General features: G+C 48.2%; 2 long non-coding RNA genes across 2 annotated transcripts; both read left to right on the top strand.

The window, feature by feature from the left end:
- The first annotated feature begins 778 nt into the window (after window positions 1-778).
- Window positions 779-1,814, top strand: LOC119359341. The gene is made up of 3 exons (XR_005172478.1): window positions 779-1,225; window positions 1,330-1,551; window positions 1,651-1,814. It is a non-coding gene; the product is annotated as an uncharacterized LOC119359341 (long non-coding RNA).
- Window positions 1,815-2,089: 275 nt separating this feature from the next.
- LOC119359340 lies at window positions 2,090-3,428 on the top strand. Its single transcript, XR_005172477.1, has 3 exons — window positions 2,090-2,259; window positions 2,330-2,429; window positions 2,840-3,428. It is a non-coding gene; the product is annotated as an uncharacterized LOC119359340 (long non-coding RNA).
- The last annotated feature ends 13,180 nt before the right edge of the window (window positions 3,429-16,608 follow it).

Here is a 16,608-nt window from a genome sequence, read left to right as displayed (position 1 = left end):
GCTCATTGCCGTGTTTTCCGTCGAGGGGGAGGGGGCGCTAGAGATCTGTTTTGGTTGCCATGGCAACTAGAGAAGGAAGACTATGGAGGTAGGGGAAGATTGGCCGATTCATAAGTTGGAGACAACGACGGATGGTGGCACTTTGCTTCAGAGGCGGATAGGGACGATGGGGCACGAGAGGTTGTGCGGGCCGCGGGGTCGCTCGCCCGGATGTGTGGGCGATCGCACCACACACCGGACGTGCGGGCTATGGTTCGGTGCGCCAGGACGCTGTCATGCGGGCGGGGCTGTGTCGATACCACACGGGGTGTGCGGCACACCCCCCCTAGATGCCACACGTGTGCTGGATATCGGCGTCCAAAAAATAAGGGAAGGAAAGGAAACAAAATAGGAAGTAGTACTATAGTTGGCTGATTCGGTTGGTGGTTTTCATGTTTTGGAATTTCCTTGGAAAAAATAAAGGAGAAAAAGAGCAGCCTTCTCGGAGAAAAAAGGCAAGTCGGATCAGATCTGGGCACTTTTTCTTTCTCCACTACTATTAAACAATCAAACAAGAATTTTCTTAGGCGCACCCCGCAATTAGTCCCACAACATCGCACAAACCAATCAGCACCACACGATTAGGCCCACAATTCTCGACCTCACAGCCATCATTAATCTAATCCCTTTATGGTGTGCACTTAGCAATTTTTTTTGACTGACCGTGCTTCACCAGGGAGTAGTACTCGAACAACCGCTCCCTACAATCACGGATGTCTGATAGCAGGCTAAGGAAATTCCATGCGCTGGACCTTGACCTCACCATCTGTCATGGCGTCGACCTCGTGTGTCAGACACCGCCCACCAACAACGTCTCCTCCGTGCACGACGACCTCGCCGCACTGCACCACTCGGTCACCTCTGTGCACGATCGCCATCGCCGATTGTTGCCCCTCACAGCGTGACATTGGTCGTGTGATATCCAGGAGATAGAGCTTGCCCCGGCACCCGTGCGGCCACGCCGACATCTGCACTGCCCCGGCGCTTGCGCCGCCACGTCCCCTGAACCATCCACCTCGCGACACCGCCCGCCCCTGCTACCCATGTGACGCTGCTGCTCCGTCCTGCCCCAAGAGGGCACATCTCCAAGCGGCCTTTGCGGGAGGGACGATGCACCAGGCGCATCGAGCCAGCGCATCCCGGCATCGCCTCCGTTCTTTGCTCCGCCTCATCGACGCCAGTGCAGGTTATCTCCTCCGACTGCATGCCCATCCTGGTGGCCATCTCCTCCAACCGTGCTCCCCATCATCTCCCTTCTTGATCCCATCTGACACTAGGAAACTTTTGCAGGCCTATATCCCACTCCTCCCCGTAGCTTCAGAGATCTTAGATAGAAAAAGGATATGGTGGCGTTGTGACGACTGCCTGCTCTTCTCTTTCCTGGCGTAAGGGACCTCAAGATCTGGCACCGGGAGCTTTCTTCGTCCGCATCCGTACTTTGTGTATGGGAAAGCAATCTTCCGGGTAGCAGCAGTTGGACTTCATTTGTGATTAAGGATGATAGCTATCGAAGTGAGTAAATTATCCTTTCAAAGGAGATTTTTATGCCTACTGTTTTGGTATATTTAGTGTGACCACAAACAAACATGCTGACTACTAAAGTTCTTGCAGGTGTGATTGCTTTGATTAGAGATGGCACTGATATAACACGAGAGATTATTTCTGTAACACTTTGTCTTGGGTCTACACTTGCTAACAGAGTTGCAGACAAAACAAAGCAATGAGCCTTTGTACTGAATGTAAACATACTCTGCAGATCAACACCCATCTTTTAATGTGAGGTCTGTACTATCAAGTGCAGTTTATTTACTATGTCTCGGATTCTGAATATATGGTTCAATTTCATGATTTTAACCTTTCAAGTTATTGGTGTCCACACATGATTTCAACATATCGAGTTCTCTTTCAAGTCATTCGGATGTTGCTTTGACAGTTGTCATGTACAGTTTATTATTTTTTGCACTATAGTCTCACAATTTTGAATTTAATCTTTTTTGTTGACTAGCATCATATTTCTTGATTGTGACCTCATGCTTAAATAGTTAAATTTGGTAGGTTGTAGAAATTCCAACTCACTATCTCTGAGAATTACTATATATTCCATGGGGGTCACTGAATTCTTTTTCTCTTCCTGGAATTTGCGGCTTACATTGCTAATATTTGATCCTCGATAGCAATGCTCTTTTCCTTCCATGTCGGTCATGCCAAAAAAGCATTGAGGTGAGTATTTGATCCTCCATTAATCATCTATGTCCTTTCTGAAACTGAATGCCATTTTTTCTGGCTCAAGGGCGAGTCTGCACCAATCCACCATGCTCGAGTCTGCACCAATCCATCATGCTTGAGTCAGGGGGATCACCTACAGTGCGATGGCCAAACCTATCTTGCAGGTTAATTCACTTTAGATTTTTATGGGCTTTAAGACTAACTTATCCTTATTCAATTGCACAATTTTCAAACCATATTAAAATGTTAGTTAACGGGTTCATTATGCATTTGCTGGAATCATGGTATCATTTAGGACAGATTTATGTCATACTATATATAGGCAATTGGTATGATTCTTTTTAAGTCGAAAGTAATGGTGTGGAGCTAGAAGAAAATACATACCTTATGTTCTAAATATTTGATTCCCTTTTTAGAATCAAGTACATGTCATTTGGAGAGCATATCTTTTTTATATATTTTATTTGTATAGAACCAGTTCTTTGGATATGTGACTAAACTTGATGCATACTTGATCCTGGTGCGACTTTTTTACCCAGGATAATAAACCTATGTTGTTGTTGTGCGGTTGCAGGGGAATCATGTACCGGCATAATATATTATCCCAAATGATATTTCATTGACAAGCCACATATAAATAGAAGTCAAATTAGGCATATACTATGTTGCACAGGTTAATCTTATCTCAGTGTTCCCTGGATATTTCTTTTTTGTAGCCTCTATTGCAGTGTGCACCGCTGCAAGAATGAAATTAATTTATTCTATATAAATGCTATAATAAGTATTTCAGAACATTTTTTCTGCTGTTGGATTTAATATTCTATTCCATTTCCGATGGATAAAAATGTTTGAGGCTACTTCCATATTTATCTCTTGTTTCTTACGGTCTAGCGTGTTAGAAAATTTTTCTTTCAGATTTGCCTGTCCTGTTTGTGCACCAGGTACAAGGTCTCGCCTTGTTGAAGGCTAGTTCCGGTTCTTCTATTTTCATTTTCATTTTGTTAATGTACATTTTCTACCTAATAAGGACTTGAGGTGTCTCGTGGATTGTAGCGCATGGGGAGCCTCACGATTGTTGTGGTTATTTTTTACACAAAGTCATTGTAGCACAAGTTGTATGTACCCTCCGTTTCTTTTTACTCCGCATATTAGATTTGGTCAAATTCAAATTACACAAAGTTTGACCAAATTTATATAAAAAAATATAAACATCTACAATACTAAAACTATATAATATGAAAATATGTTTAATGATGCATCTGATAATATTGATTTCATATTGTGAATGTTTATATTTTTTAATATAAAGTCAGTCAAAGTCTACAAAGCTTGACTTTGGCCAAACCTTATATGCGGACTAAAAAGGAATGGAGGGAGTATAGCTCGTGATACATGGTGATGCATCTTTCCAAGGTTAAATGTGCTTCTCATTTATTGATGCTTTGACGGATGTCTAATTTAGTGTTTTACACTGAAGGTGCATAACATTAAATAAGATATGATTAGGCTTAAGATATAAGAAGAATAATGATTATATACGAAACTTAAATACACATGGTTTATCGCTTTTACAAAGAATGGAGTTATGAGAATGGGTCAAATATGCCCTGCGGGACGAAATTGACTACGCATTTTCTATATGTTCAGGGTTTAGAAGTCCATTGTGTGTGCATGTTTGAAAAGAACTATATCTCCAATGCTATATTTAGTTTAAATTAAGATTTGAGCTACATTCATTTTATTGACATAATTATGGCTTAATTAGGATGACTGAGAATTGTTTTTCTATGATTATACGTGTGTTGCACATGCATACTTACTAGTATTGAAAAAAAATAGTTGAGTACGGGTGGGAGAGAGAGAGTTCAGTTAGGAAAGAAATAAAATAAAAAAGAAAAGACATGATTGGTTTGGCAGGTTTGGATTGGTTAAAAGAGTGCAGATCTATTTTGAAGTTTGGAAGGTATCCACAGAAAAAAAAGGCAAATCCAATCCGCCCAAAAAAAGAGAGGAAGAATTACAAGAAAGAGTAGAGGGAGAATAAGGAAGGAGATTGGAACAAGGGAAAGTGGGCGTGGGTTTTTCCTAGGTCCTCACGTTGGAGATAAAAAGTCAGTTGGTCAATTCGGTTGTGTTTCCTAAGAAAAAAATAACAACCCATGCAGTTTTTTTTGGAGAGAGAGAAAGGGAAAAAAGGTTCACGTGCAAGCATTGGGAGTAGTAGGCACGTTTGGATTATAATAACAAAAAGGGTGGTTGTCTGCAGCACAACACATAGGTCTACAGGATAGCAAGGAACAAAAAGAGAGTACACCTTATCTACTGTTTGTCTTTATCATTGCTGTTTCCACTCAACCTATTCAGTACACCCATTTTTACTGCATCCTTCTTGTGCATCCACATACGTCCGCAAGGTTGTTACATGAATCCCCCTGTGTCTTAGGCTCGTGTCTCTAGTACACTTTAGCCTGAGTCCAGCATTCGACCACTTTGAATGAATTTTCAGCTTGCATTAATTAACGTGGTTGTAGCATTTTTTCCATATATAAAGCCAACCCAGCTCCACATATTTTTACACTGTGTATACATACGTCACCTAGCAATCGTTTTACCAACTTTTGGAGTTATTTGACACTACTGGTTGCCGACCACCTCCTGCTGCATGGTAAGAACTGGTAAGACTTTGATATTTGCTATACTATGAGCGTTTTACCACCACATCCTAGTAGTTCATCAGAACATTCTTTTTGGATTTTGTTTCTTGTTTCTGCTAATCATGACAAGATCCAGAGTCAATTCGTGGGCTTCGTCAGTCGTGGGAGACGTGCCACCACCTTCCAAAATAGAACCACCGTCACAAGCGGTGCAAACACATCAGAATGCGCACAATCAGGTTGTTGTTTTCATACCACCATTTAGTGGTCGTTTTAGACCTGCTTTATATATTGAATGGGAGTTCGACATAAATAATATATTCGCTTCCCATAGTTTTACTGAACGTAAAAAAGCTAAGGCCGTGGTTGGTTCATTGATTGGTTATGCTTCAGTTTGGTGGCGCGAATATTGTCGGTTACACCCTGATTATATACCTACTACTTGGGATGATTTGAAACTTGCCATGAGACATACATTCGGCCCCTCTTATTATACTCGTGACACGATTAAAAATTTGCAACATCTAAAACAAGGTAGTGACACCGTAACGAAATGATTTACAAACTATATTGTTGCATTTCTCTTTAGAAGAAAGTAAAGAAAATTTGATGGATAGATTTTGGGGAGGATTAATCCGTGATATTCAGGAGGTATTAATTCATGGCGGGTCTTATCCTATGGATCTTCTGTTTTGCCTTGCTTGCAAAGCTGAACAGAAAATAATATGGCGTGTTGTCCATAAGCACAATGTTGTTCCTTCAACTACTAGGTGTACTATGACAACCACATCCGTTGTTGTGAGGACTACATCACCTCCAATATGTGACACATCACCTTCGAGAGTACTTGCATCATCCAAGTTGATCATAAGAGGTAATGACAAAGAGACCGATTTTCCACCTCCATGAGTATGATGAATGCCTTGTCAATTTAAATGAACCATGCGATGAGCTACCCATTACTTTGATCACACGAGTTATTTTAGAGGACTATGTTGATGATTTTACTTTGCCATGTGATCAAACAATTTTGAGTGAATGAATTGAATTAACTATTGATGCAAAAGGATCATGTGAATCAGGGAATAAATCAGATTGGGATCAAATACGTTTGAAAATAATTGTACCAATGTTTAATCATTTTGATATGACCTCTAATCTTGGTGGTGGTTCATCAATGTTGGGATGGTTTAATGATAAGCATTGTCAATCCTTTGATATGAATAAGAGCGTCACTTATATGGGCAAACTAAGTTGCAATATTTCATGCCTTTGACTTGTTGTGATAATATATTGGCTTCATATTTTATGATTTTTCAAAGGTGCTCTTGTATAATTATGTCACATGTGCCACAATTGAGATCAGTAAAAATTGATGACATATACATATACAATGTGTACACTTTGTCTCTTTTGTTAGCCACATTTCGGATTAACCAGCGCCGAGGACAGCTTTTTTCAAGAAGGGGAGGATGATGAGGACATGGCTACCATAGTTACACACATATCCCCTGCTGTTTTACCTCTTGGAACAATTGCTAGAGCTCACATAGACCAGTTAAATTATCAGGTACTTTCGTTTCTTGGTAATGTTTCTAGTGTTCATGAGAATATGATGCTGCCTGACATACATACATTTGTGTTGCCAGCACGAAGATGAAGGATGAACATTGGAGCATGATCAAGCACGAAGGTGAAGGTGTGTGCGAAGAGAACAAGAATAGAAGTTCTAGTGGATATTTTCAGACTTTGAAGCCACCATGATGACATACTAGACGATGGACAAAATATACAAGATGGCCTTTCATAAATTTTGTCCATAGCTTATTATTGGTGTTGCGCCACCTTATTTTGGGCCAAGCCCATGTAATCTATTTTTAGAATCAGTATTGTATGGGGAAACGAATTAGGAGGTGTTTTAGTCCCACCTTGCCAAGGGTGGATAAAATCCCCTCTCTTTCCCCTATAAATACAGCCCTTAAGGCATCGTTTAGACTTGGGTTTTACTGAGTTAAAAGTTAGCCATCGCCGCAACTTCGTGTACTTCGTTTGTGTCCAACGACCAGACCAAGACCGCTTATGAAACCCCACTTTTATCAACACTTCATATATATTCACAATATTCAGATTGCTTTATCATATTCTTGCTTGTTCTTCGATTGCATGCAGGAATAGGCCTTTGTGGTCAGGTTGATCGTGCTCCGTCCTGGTCAATAACCTCTCGGACTTGGTTTAGCGATTGCTAAGGTTCAACGTTGTGCACGTTTGTAGTCGGATCATCAAAGTCGTCTCCACCAAATCGATAGTTATCATCTAATCGAAAGATCGGGCCCCTCGCCTCTATCAGGTTCCACCATATTATCAACCTGGGTTACTACAAAATTGCAGCATTTAAGACAAGGAAAAGTTTCGGTAGAAGAATATTTTCAGGAATTACAAACTGGCATGATTAGATGTGGTATTGTGGAGGATAATAAAGCTATGCTTGCGTGTTTTATGGGTGGATTAAATAGAGAGATTTAGATCATTCTAGAGTATAAGGAGTATAATAATATCACTTGTTTATTTCATCTTGCTTGTAGAGCTGAACGTGAAGTGCAGGATTGACATGCATTGGCGCAAACTAACTTTTCTGGAGGTCGACCTTCATCATGGACACCGCGTGCATCCTCTACTTCCACACATTCTACTGCACTGGCACCTCCATCAGCTGCCACCTCCAGCCGTGATACAAGAAAGCAGGAACAACCACCACTATCTGCCAAGATCACACCTGCCGGGCCTGCATAGAGCTCTTCTTCTTCCATGGCATCAACAGGGCACACAAGTGATATTATTTGCCGTTGTTGTAAGGGAAGAGGTCATTATGCGAGAGAATGCAAATCTCAGTGTGTGATGATTTCTCCTGAGGATGGTGGGCAATAGTTAAACATGAAGAACACGGTGGAGATGATTCTGAACATGAGACTTTGGCTCTTATTACACATGAAGAACATGGTGGAGATGATTCTGACCATGAGACGCACTACATGGCTCCTGAAGATGATGATATGTATGAATGTTTAGTTGTTCAACATGTTTTGAGTGTGCAGGTCACACAAGCTGAGCAAAATCAGAGGCATAATTTGTTCCATACGAAGGGAGTTGTGAAGGAACGTTCTGTTCGTGTCATCATAGATGGAGGGAGCTGCAAAAACTTGGCTAGCATGGAGATGATGGAGAAGCTATCTCTCTCTACAAGAACACATCCACATCCTTACTATATCCAATGGTTCAATGACAGCGGCAAGGTTAAGGTAACACGTACTATTCATGTGCATTTTAGTATCTGTACATATGTTGATTGTGATGTGGTACCCATGCAAGCATGTTCCTTATTACTTGGTAGACCATGGCAATTTGACAAAAATTCTGTACACCATGGTAAAAACAATCAGTATACTCATGCTCATAAGGATAAACATATTACTTTGCTTCCTATGTCTCCTGATTCCATTTTGAAAGATGATATTAATAGAGCTAATAAAGAAAAATAGGAGAAAAATAAGAGTAAAAATCAGACTATGGCAAAAGAATTTGAGCAACAAATGAAGCCTAATAAAAAACCATCTAGTGTTGCTTCTAAAATTAAATTGACAAGCATATGTTTACTTGCCACCAAATCTGATATTGACGAGCTAGATTTTACCAAATCTATTTGCTATGCTTTTGTGTGCAAAGAGGCATTATTTTCATTCAAGGACGTGCCTTCCTCTTTGCCTCCTACTGTTACTAAGATTTTACAGGAGTTCGCTGATGTCTTTCCACGAGATGTTCCACTGAGATTACCACCTATTCGAGGGATTGAGCATTAGATTGACTTAATTCCCAGTGCATCGCTACCCAACCATGCACCATACCGTACCAATCCATAGGAGACAAAGGAGATTATGCGTCAACTCCAGGAGCTGCTCGACAAAAGTTATATACGCGAATCCCTTAGTCCTTGTGTTGTTCCTATTATTCTAGTGCCCAAAAAGGATGGTACATCACATATGTGTGTTGATTGTAGAGGCATTAATAATATTACTATTCACTATCGTCATCCTATTCCAAGGCTAGATGATATGCTTGATGAATTGAGTGGCTCTACAATATTCTCTAAAGTTGATTTGCATAGTGGATACCATCAAATTCATATGAAATTGGGGGATGAATGGAAAACAACATTTAAAACTAAGTTTGGATTATATCGGTTGTTAGTCTTGCCTTTTGGGTTAACTAATGCACCTAGTACTTTCATGAGATTAATGAACGAAGTTCTACGTGCTTTCATTGGACAATTTGTGGTAGTCTATTTTGATGATATACTGATTTATAGCAGATCTTTGGAGGAACATTTGGAACATTTACGTGCTATTTTTATTGCTTTACATGATGCACGTTTGTTTGCTAGCCTTGGGAAGTGCACCTTTTGCACCGACCGAGTATCTTTTCTTGGTTATGTTGTTACTCCATAGGGAATTGAAGTTGATAAAGCCAAGATTGAAGCTACTGAGAGTTGGCCGCAGCCCAAAACGGTCAGACAAGTGAGGAGTTTTCTTGGACTCGCTGGTTTCTATAGGTGTTTTGAGCTTGAATGTGATGCTAATGGAATTGGATTAGGAGGTGTGTTCTTACAAGATGGCAAACTTGTTGCATACTTTTCTGAAAAATTGAGTGGGCTTAGTCTGAATTATTCTACTTATGATAAAGAATTATATGCTCTTGTTGGAACCTTAGAAACATGGCAACATTATTTACGGCCCAAATAATTTGTTATACATTATAATCATGAATCTTTCAAACACATTAAAAGTCAAGCAAAACTAAACCATAGACATGCTAAATGGGTTGAATTCATTGAGACTTTCCCTTATGTCATTAAACACAAGAAGGGTAAAGAAAATGTTATTGCTGATGCATTGTCTCGTTGTCTCGTTGTTCGTGTACTAAAGTTTGGGCCCTTTATTAACAAATACTTGTGCACGGGTGGCTACAGCCGTACCCACGGCAAGGCCTGACAGGGACAACTGGAAGCAAATACAAGACGAACAAGGTAGCGTCCAAGCCAATGATCAGAAAACAGAAGACCAAAAGCTAGGCTCCCACCAAGATTCTTGCCGACATGATTTGCGAAGCCCCGACAAGACCACGACCCTTGAAGTTGAGAGATCTGACATCATCGACAATGGCAAGGCGAAGATCCATGGGCGTCTGCGTGGTGGCATGCAGTTCTTTGTGAAGACCATCACCGCAATGTTCCGCCACCCTGCCACCGCTCCAGCGCAACGACTAACCTACCAGCCTAGCATTGCAGGCCTCGTCATCCTAGATGCGCGTCGAGATGGGGTGAGGCAATGATGGACGGGACGGGCTCTTTTTCCGTCCCCAAGAAAGTAGGGGTCATGTAAACGGCGCATCAAATGTGTTTTGTCCTAAGATGTCACTGATAAGCATGTACACTGTAGCAACCTTACACCACCTATATGCATTGTACGCCACTGTGGTAGCCCCTTAGACATATAAAAGGAGGCCCAAGGCCATACAGAGAGGGACTTTTGGACTTTCTGGCCCAGTTTGCATGCGTAGTAACTAGCCAGAGCTCAAGAACTCTCAATATACTAGAGCAGGACTAAGGTTTTACGCTTCTCAGCAGCCCGAACCTGGGTAAAAATCCCTCGTGTTGGTCGCTGGATCAGCTCTTTGCGCATACCTTCTTCCCAACCGATTTAACCGTAGAAGGGATCCATGTGATCCCACAGGTGTCGTTCCCTGACATCTTTGGCGCGCCAGGCAGGGGGAAGAGGTTGCGTGAAACTGATCTAGCAGTCAGCGCGTCAGTTTCTTCAGTATCTACGTCATCTTGTCTCCCAAGAGGAAGGGTCTCACAGCGATTGGTTCATTTGCGTACCAACACGGATGAGCGACGGGATGGACGCGGGTGGTGGAGGAGGTGGAGGTCACGAGCTTCCGCGGCGACGACCTACGCACCCCTGATCCAAGGAAGGAGACGTGCTGCCTACGGGTGGTGCAACGGCCTCCAAGGATGGAATGGTGACTTCCAAGAAACCCACGCTGGTGCATGCACCGCGGCCTTCCCAGGTCGTGTGCGACAAGCAGCGCCGCAACATCGGTGACCCCAAGCGTCCCTATGGAAAGACACCTCTACATCATTCCCAAGATGCGCGGGGCCGACAGGCATGCCAGGATGCCGGTGGAAACGGCGCGCGGCCGCAGGACCGTGATGGAGCTCCTTCTAACACGGTTAGGAGTCAGAGCACCTCACGTTCTTCCCAGCTGTCGCTGCCCCCTACACTACCAGAAGCGTTGGCACAAGTGCAGCTCCTCCTGGATTTTCCTCCCGCCGCAGAGAAACTCAAAGAATGGAGAGCTTCTATTCAAAGCCTCATCAGTTTCGCCAATAGAGATGGGCAGTAGCAAGTGGGGCATTCACGGTGGCGGTCCGTCGAGCTGGCGCGTGCCGATGGCGGAAATATCGGAGGTGGTGCGACCATGGTGCACTCTCCTCCACCACAACAATAGTGGTTGCTAGTTCGCCGGATTGATCCCCGTGATGATGGATCCATGACATTGTCTGATCCGCAAGCTTGCTGCGATCAACGTCAAGTCCTTTTGGAACGAATCAAAGAAGATGCTCGGACTACCATTGAGTGGCGGCGGGAAGCGCGCCATCAATATGACAGGCACGCAGGGCCCAGTTTAGAGGAGCCTATACTGGGGGATTCTGGTGACCTACCTTACGATGTGGGTTGTCCAGCTTTTACCCATAAGCTGTGGTGAGTCCAGTGGCCCACTTCTCACACGTTTAAACCAGAGGTCCCGGAGAAATATGACGGCAAGACTCACCCATCGGAGTTCCTGAGCATCTATGTAGGATTTCGGGTTCCGGCAGACCCTTGAGGTTCGAGCACTGGGGTGCGCGCGGAGCTTTCGTCTCCTACCTACCTGCACCCCTCCGCCTTGCTAGGATCTAAACTAAGGAAAGAACAACACAAGAGACACAGGGTTTATACTGGTTTGGGCCACCGTTGTGGTGTAATACCCTACTCCAGTGTGTGGTGTGGTGGATTGCCTCTTGGGCTAATGATGATGAACAATACAAGGAAGAACAGCCTCGCGAGGGTCTGTTCTTGGCTGGGGCGATGAACTGCTGGGAGGAGCTCAGTCGCCCTTCTCTCTCTCTCTCTCTCTCTCTCTCTCTCTCTCTCTTTCTTTTGCCCTCGGTCCTCTCCCCTGTCTAGCGGGTGGCTGGTCCTATTTATAGGGGCCCTGGTCCTCTTCCCAAATATCGAGCGGGAAGGGAGCCAACAATGGCGGGCTAATTTGAAGGGGACAGCTAGTACTAGCTATCCTGACAAAAGTAGTCTTCGCGTGCGCAAAGCTCTGGTGATGACGCCGTCTTGGGCTCCACGGTGACTTCCATCTCATAGTCCTCCTGGTCTTGGTCTCGTTGCACCGAAATGGCAACCTTTTCCTGATGCCTCAGTCCTCCGCGGATGCGCTTGCCCCCCTTGCACCAAAGAGGGAAGGAGGACACTGCGCGGGCTGGCACCCTCCTGGCGCCCTCGGTCGTCATGGCTTGCGTCACGGGCACCTCCTGAGGTACCCCGCCTTGATCTCTCCGCCTCCTCGTGAGCCAACCTGACGAGGCCATGCCTGAGGAAGCTCCGCGTCGTCCGCCCCGCAAGGATTGGCCCCTCGCGAGGGTCTTGGGTTTGTGTTGGTGAAGATGGGCCGCGCTGGGCCCCCTTTTGAGCCATGCCGCAGGCCGTAGGCAGGCAAGTCTGGGGACCCCCGTTCCCAGAACATCGACAGTAGCCCCCGGGCCCAAGGCGTGCCCGGACTTGGCCGTGCAGGGAGGCGGAAGGGCAAGAGCGAAGCGCCGCGGGCCCTAACAGTCTGCGGCCTTGGGCGCCGTGTGGCGGTTGATTGGACGTGGGCGCCTCCACTTCCCCATGGCGCCTTGGGAACTGCACGGATTGGACAAGTCCCTGCATGCAAAGTGGGTCATGATTACCTGCGATCGTGGAGGTAGGCGGTTGGCCTCCGCCGACCATAAGTACGGAACAGCACGCGCCCTTCCAGTCCATCCCTCCTTGCTTCTCCTTCTTCCCGATCCTTGCTCCGTCTTGCTGCGATGGCTCCGATCCACCGGTTCTCGACGGCAGAGAAGGGAAAGGCTCCCCGAGAGGAACCAGACCCACTCCCGCCGAGGAAACGGCTCGCCCCCCGTGGCTCGGACGAGGGGGCCCTTCAGGTGGTGTCGAGGCCTTTGTGCGAGCGGGCACCGCCAGGGTTCCCGCTTCAATTGTACGCCCATGTCGAGGGCCCTGAAGGAGCTGATGCTGACCGCCACGGGCGGCGCCGCCGTCGGCGCTGGCGGGTCACGAAGGTGTGGGTCGTCCCCCCTGGGGTCCACACCGAGGGCTCCTCCCGAGAGTTCGTGCTTCACGTCGCCATTCCTCTTCAGTCTTGGATCCGCCTTCCTCCCTTCTTCACCTCCATCATCCCGCAGGGGGAGCCCCTGGAGGTCTGGCCCCAGCATGCCGGCTGCAGCACCCTCGCGACCGAGGCAAAGGTCGCGGTCGTTGCCCCGGGCGAGGTCTACATGACTCGGGGCTGGAGAGAGAGCACCCGGGTTTGCAGGGTAAGGGGCGTCTTCGCGGTCCACTTGGATTACGACGGTGCTTTGGTGATGCTCTTCAAGGTCTTCGATGCGAGCGGGCGCGGCTGGAGTGCTGCCCCAGGGAAGGTGGCCAGGACCCTGCCGCGATGAGGACTGGGCCCACCAACCGCTCCCTTTGGCGGCTCCTTAAGTGGTGGAGGCGTCGGAGGTTCCAGCGACTCCGGCGAGCTCTTCGCGACTCTGGAGATGAGCGACGATAGCTACGAGCCCCCGAGCCGGCGCCGCTCCTAGAGCAGGGTGGGCTTGTCAGGCCGCCGCCGACCCTGATCTGGATGGGGTTGGCGTCGATGCTTGATGGCCCACTGTTGATGATGGCGTCTTTTGCTGGGACATGCGTAGTTTGTTTCCTTTTAGGATATGTTCCCTGCGAGGAATCAAAAACGCGTCCCGTGGGGGCTTGTAAGGTGCCTGTGATCCTGTTTTGTTAATATAACCCCTGTCGTAGAATTGTGCGAGTTGCTCATTCCGTCTTAGCTCAGTCCTCCCTTTCGAACCTCACGAGGGCTTGGTGCTTTGCGCCGACAGGTCCAGTCCCAAGGCGGCTTCAGCCGTCGCTGGTATGCCAGGTCGCGATGCCGTGGTCAAGGCCAGGAGGTGAGCGACCCGGAGTCCGGTAAGAGCCCCTGAGTCGCGATGCTCAGGAGGTCCCCTTTGGCGCCCAAGCAGTCGTCGTTTGGTGAGAAAGGAGAGTGGCGTCGCTAACACGGGATGGCATTAGGTGCGGGGATGGTGCCACGGTAGCTGGCGCTTCCAGGTGATGACTTATCTCGAGGATCAGGGGCCGCTCTCTGGTGTGTCGCCGGGTCCGTGCTTCGGCAGGCGCGAGGTTGCTCGGCGAGGTCCTCGCGTGTCTCTCCCCTCTCGCCTTTGTTCCCCTTTCTGCTCTGTGTCCTCGGGTCCCGGCCCTCGAGCAGGTCTCAGCCGTCGCTGGTATGCCAGGTCGCGATGTCGTGGTCAAGGCCAAAGGGTAAGGGCTGGAGAGCCGGTAGGAGCCCTGAGTCGCGATGCTCAGGCACCCCCCTTTAACGTGCAAGTGGTTCGCGCGGACGAGGGCGAAAGAGACACCGCAAGGGCCTTGGCTGACGCAGCTCCTTCAGGAGGTCCTGCAGGTCCACCATAGAAAAAACAAGGGGTTGCCATGACAATTGACAGTCAGCCGTTGGTTACTTCCGAGGGGTAGTGAGGCACTGAAGGCTTGATGAGGTGACGCTGTGCGGGGCTGCCGCAGCCAGAGCTCAGCCATCCCGGTTTGTCAGCGTTGCAGGGACGGACCCATGCGCAAGCGTCGTGCTATTTGGGAGCAGCTTCGTTAGTTGGCGTCAGCTGAGCAGGCAACTAGGTAAAACACATTAGCCGGGAAGGAGTGGATTCGTTCAAATAGATGCTGGGAATGCGGACATCACTGGGTCAGGCCCGAGCGACTTGGGGATCATGCAGCCAGAGGGGCACCCCCAACAAGTTAAGCTAACAACATGGAATAAAAAAGGGATACATACCGCAGGGACGGACCCATGCGGCCTGGGAATAATGCAGCCCTGGGGGGGCGCTCCCAGCTGGAAGTAGAACTAGAAAGGTGTCACCTGATGATGTTGAGGATGAAGGAGCATTGATGTAGCAGGCTCGGTGGGCTGCGGGAGCTGATCCTCACGAGCCCCCAGGCCCAGGGGCCTCGGGACGCTTCGGAGGCGCTGGCGGCTCCTCGCGGGCCATCTCCATCCCTGCCAGGGCAGCAGAATGCCTGGCCTCTCGTGCCTGTGTGATGCCCCTCATGAGGCACTGGTACGCGTCAGCCGCGCTCGGCAGGCCGTAAGGCATGCGAACGTAGCTGGGGGGTGGGCCTCCGCAGCGCCCCACTCGCGAGGGCCAGAGGCGCTCCAGAGAGGCGACTCGGTTGAGCCCTAGTATGTCGATGCAGACGCGCAGCCCACCATCCTCGCCTTGATGGGGAGCCACTGCTGGTAGGTGGCGACCGCCTTTCATGACTCTTGACTCATGTAGCTCCTGAATGGCCTTGCTGATGAACTCCTGAGGGTCTGGATCTCCTTGCCTTGCTCCTTCTTGAGGGAAACATGCTTCGAAACACGCCACCATGTGGTGCCCAAGCGCCTCCCTCGTGACGCTAGCTAGGTCGGTGGCCCTCCAGGGGAGAGCCCCCGAGCCCTGCCTGAGGAGGGCGCTGGGTGCGCTTTCCTATGCAATGGAAGGAGGTTCCCCCTGGGCAGGCGCGGGCCCAGAGGGGCCTGCCTCCTGAGTGGTCGGGCCGGACGATGTCTTCTTCTTAGGGGCGGTCTCGGGAGGCCTCCTGCTTCCACGATCCGGTCTTCCAGTGACGCGGCCTGAAAGGCTCGTTCCAGGGAACACACCGCGTCCTTCTCTTCGCAGGGCACCGTGATGACTCCGCCACTTCCTGGCATCTTGAGGACGTTGTAGCCGTGGTGAGTTACGGCCATGAACTTGGCCAGCGCTGGGTACCCAAGGATGGCGTTGTACGGCAGGCGAATGTGAGCGACGTCGAAGTCGATGAGCTCGGTGCGGTAGTTGTCGCGTGCCCGGAAGGTGACAGGGAGGCAGACCTGCCCAATCGGGACCGTGGAGCCGTCGGTGATACCGGAGAAAGGCTTGGTTGGCTGAAGCTGGCTGTAGGGCACTTGGAGGTTGTTGAATGTTTCCACCGACAGGACGTTGAGCCCTGCCCCGCCATCGACGAGGGTCTTGGTGACCACCATGTTGCTGATGATTGGGGAACAAAGCATCGGGAGGACTCCGGCTGTAGCCGCACACTTGAGCTGATCTGCCGAGCTGAACGTGATGGCGCACACCGACCACCTGAGAGGGCGCGTGGCTTCGAGCCTGGGGAGGACTACGTTCACCTCGCGGGCGAACTGCTTGAAGATGCGCTGAGAGGCTGGGGCTTGTGCTCCGCCCAAGATGCAGGGGATTGCCCGTGGCTCCTGGGAGCCC

This window comes from Triticum dicoccoides, chromosome 2A (genome assembly GCF_002162155.2).
Source record: "Triticum dicoccoides isolate Atlit2015 ecotype Zavitan chromosome 2A, WEW_v2.0, whole genome shotgun sequence".
NCBI classification, from domain to species: domain Eukaryota; kingdom Viridiplantae; phylum Streptophyta; class Magnoliopsida; order Poales; family Poaceae; genus Triticum; species Triticum dicoccoides.
The sequence above is the reverse complement of the archived record's forward strand: the minus strand, read 5'-3'. Positions and strand labels throughout refer to the sequence as shown.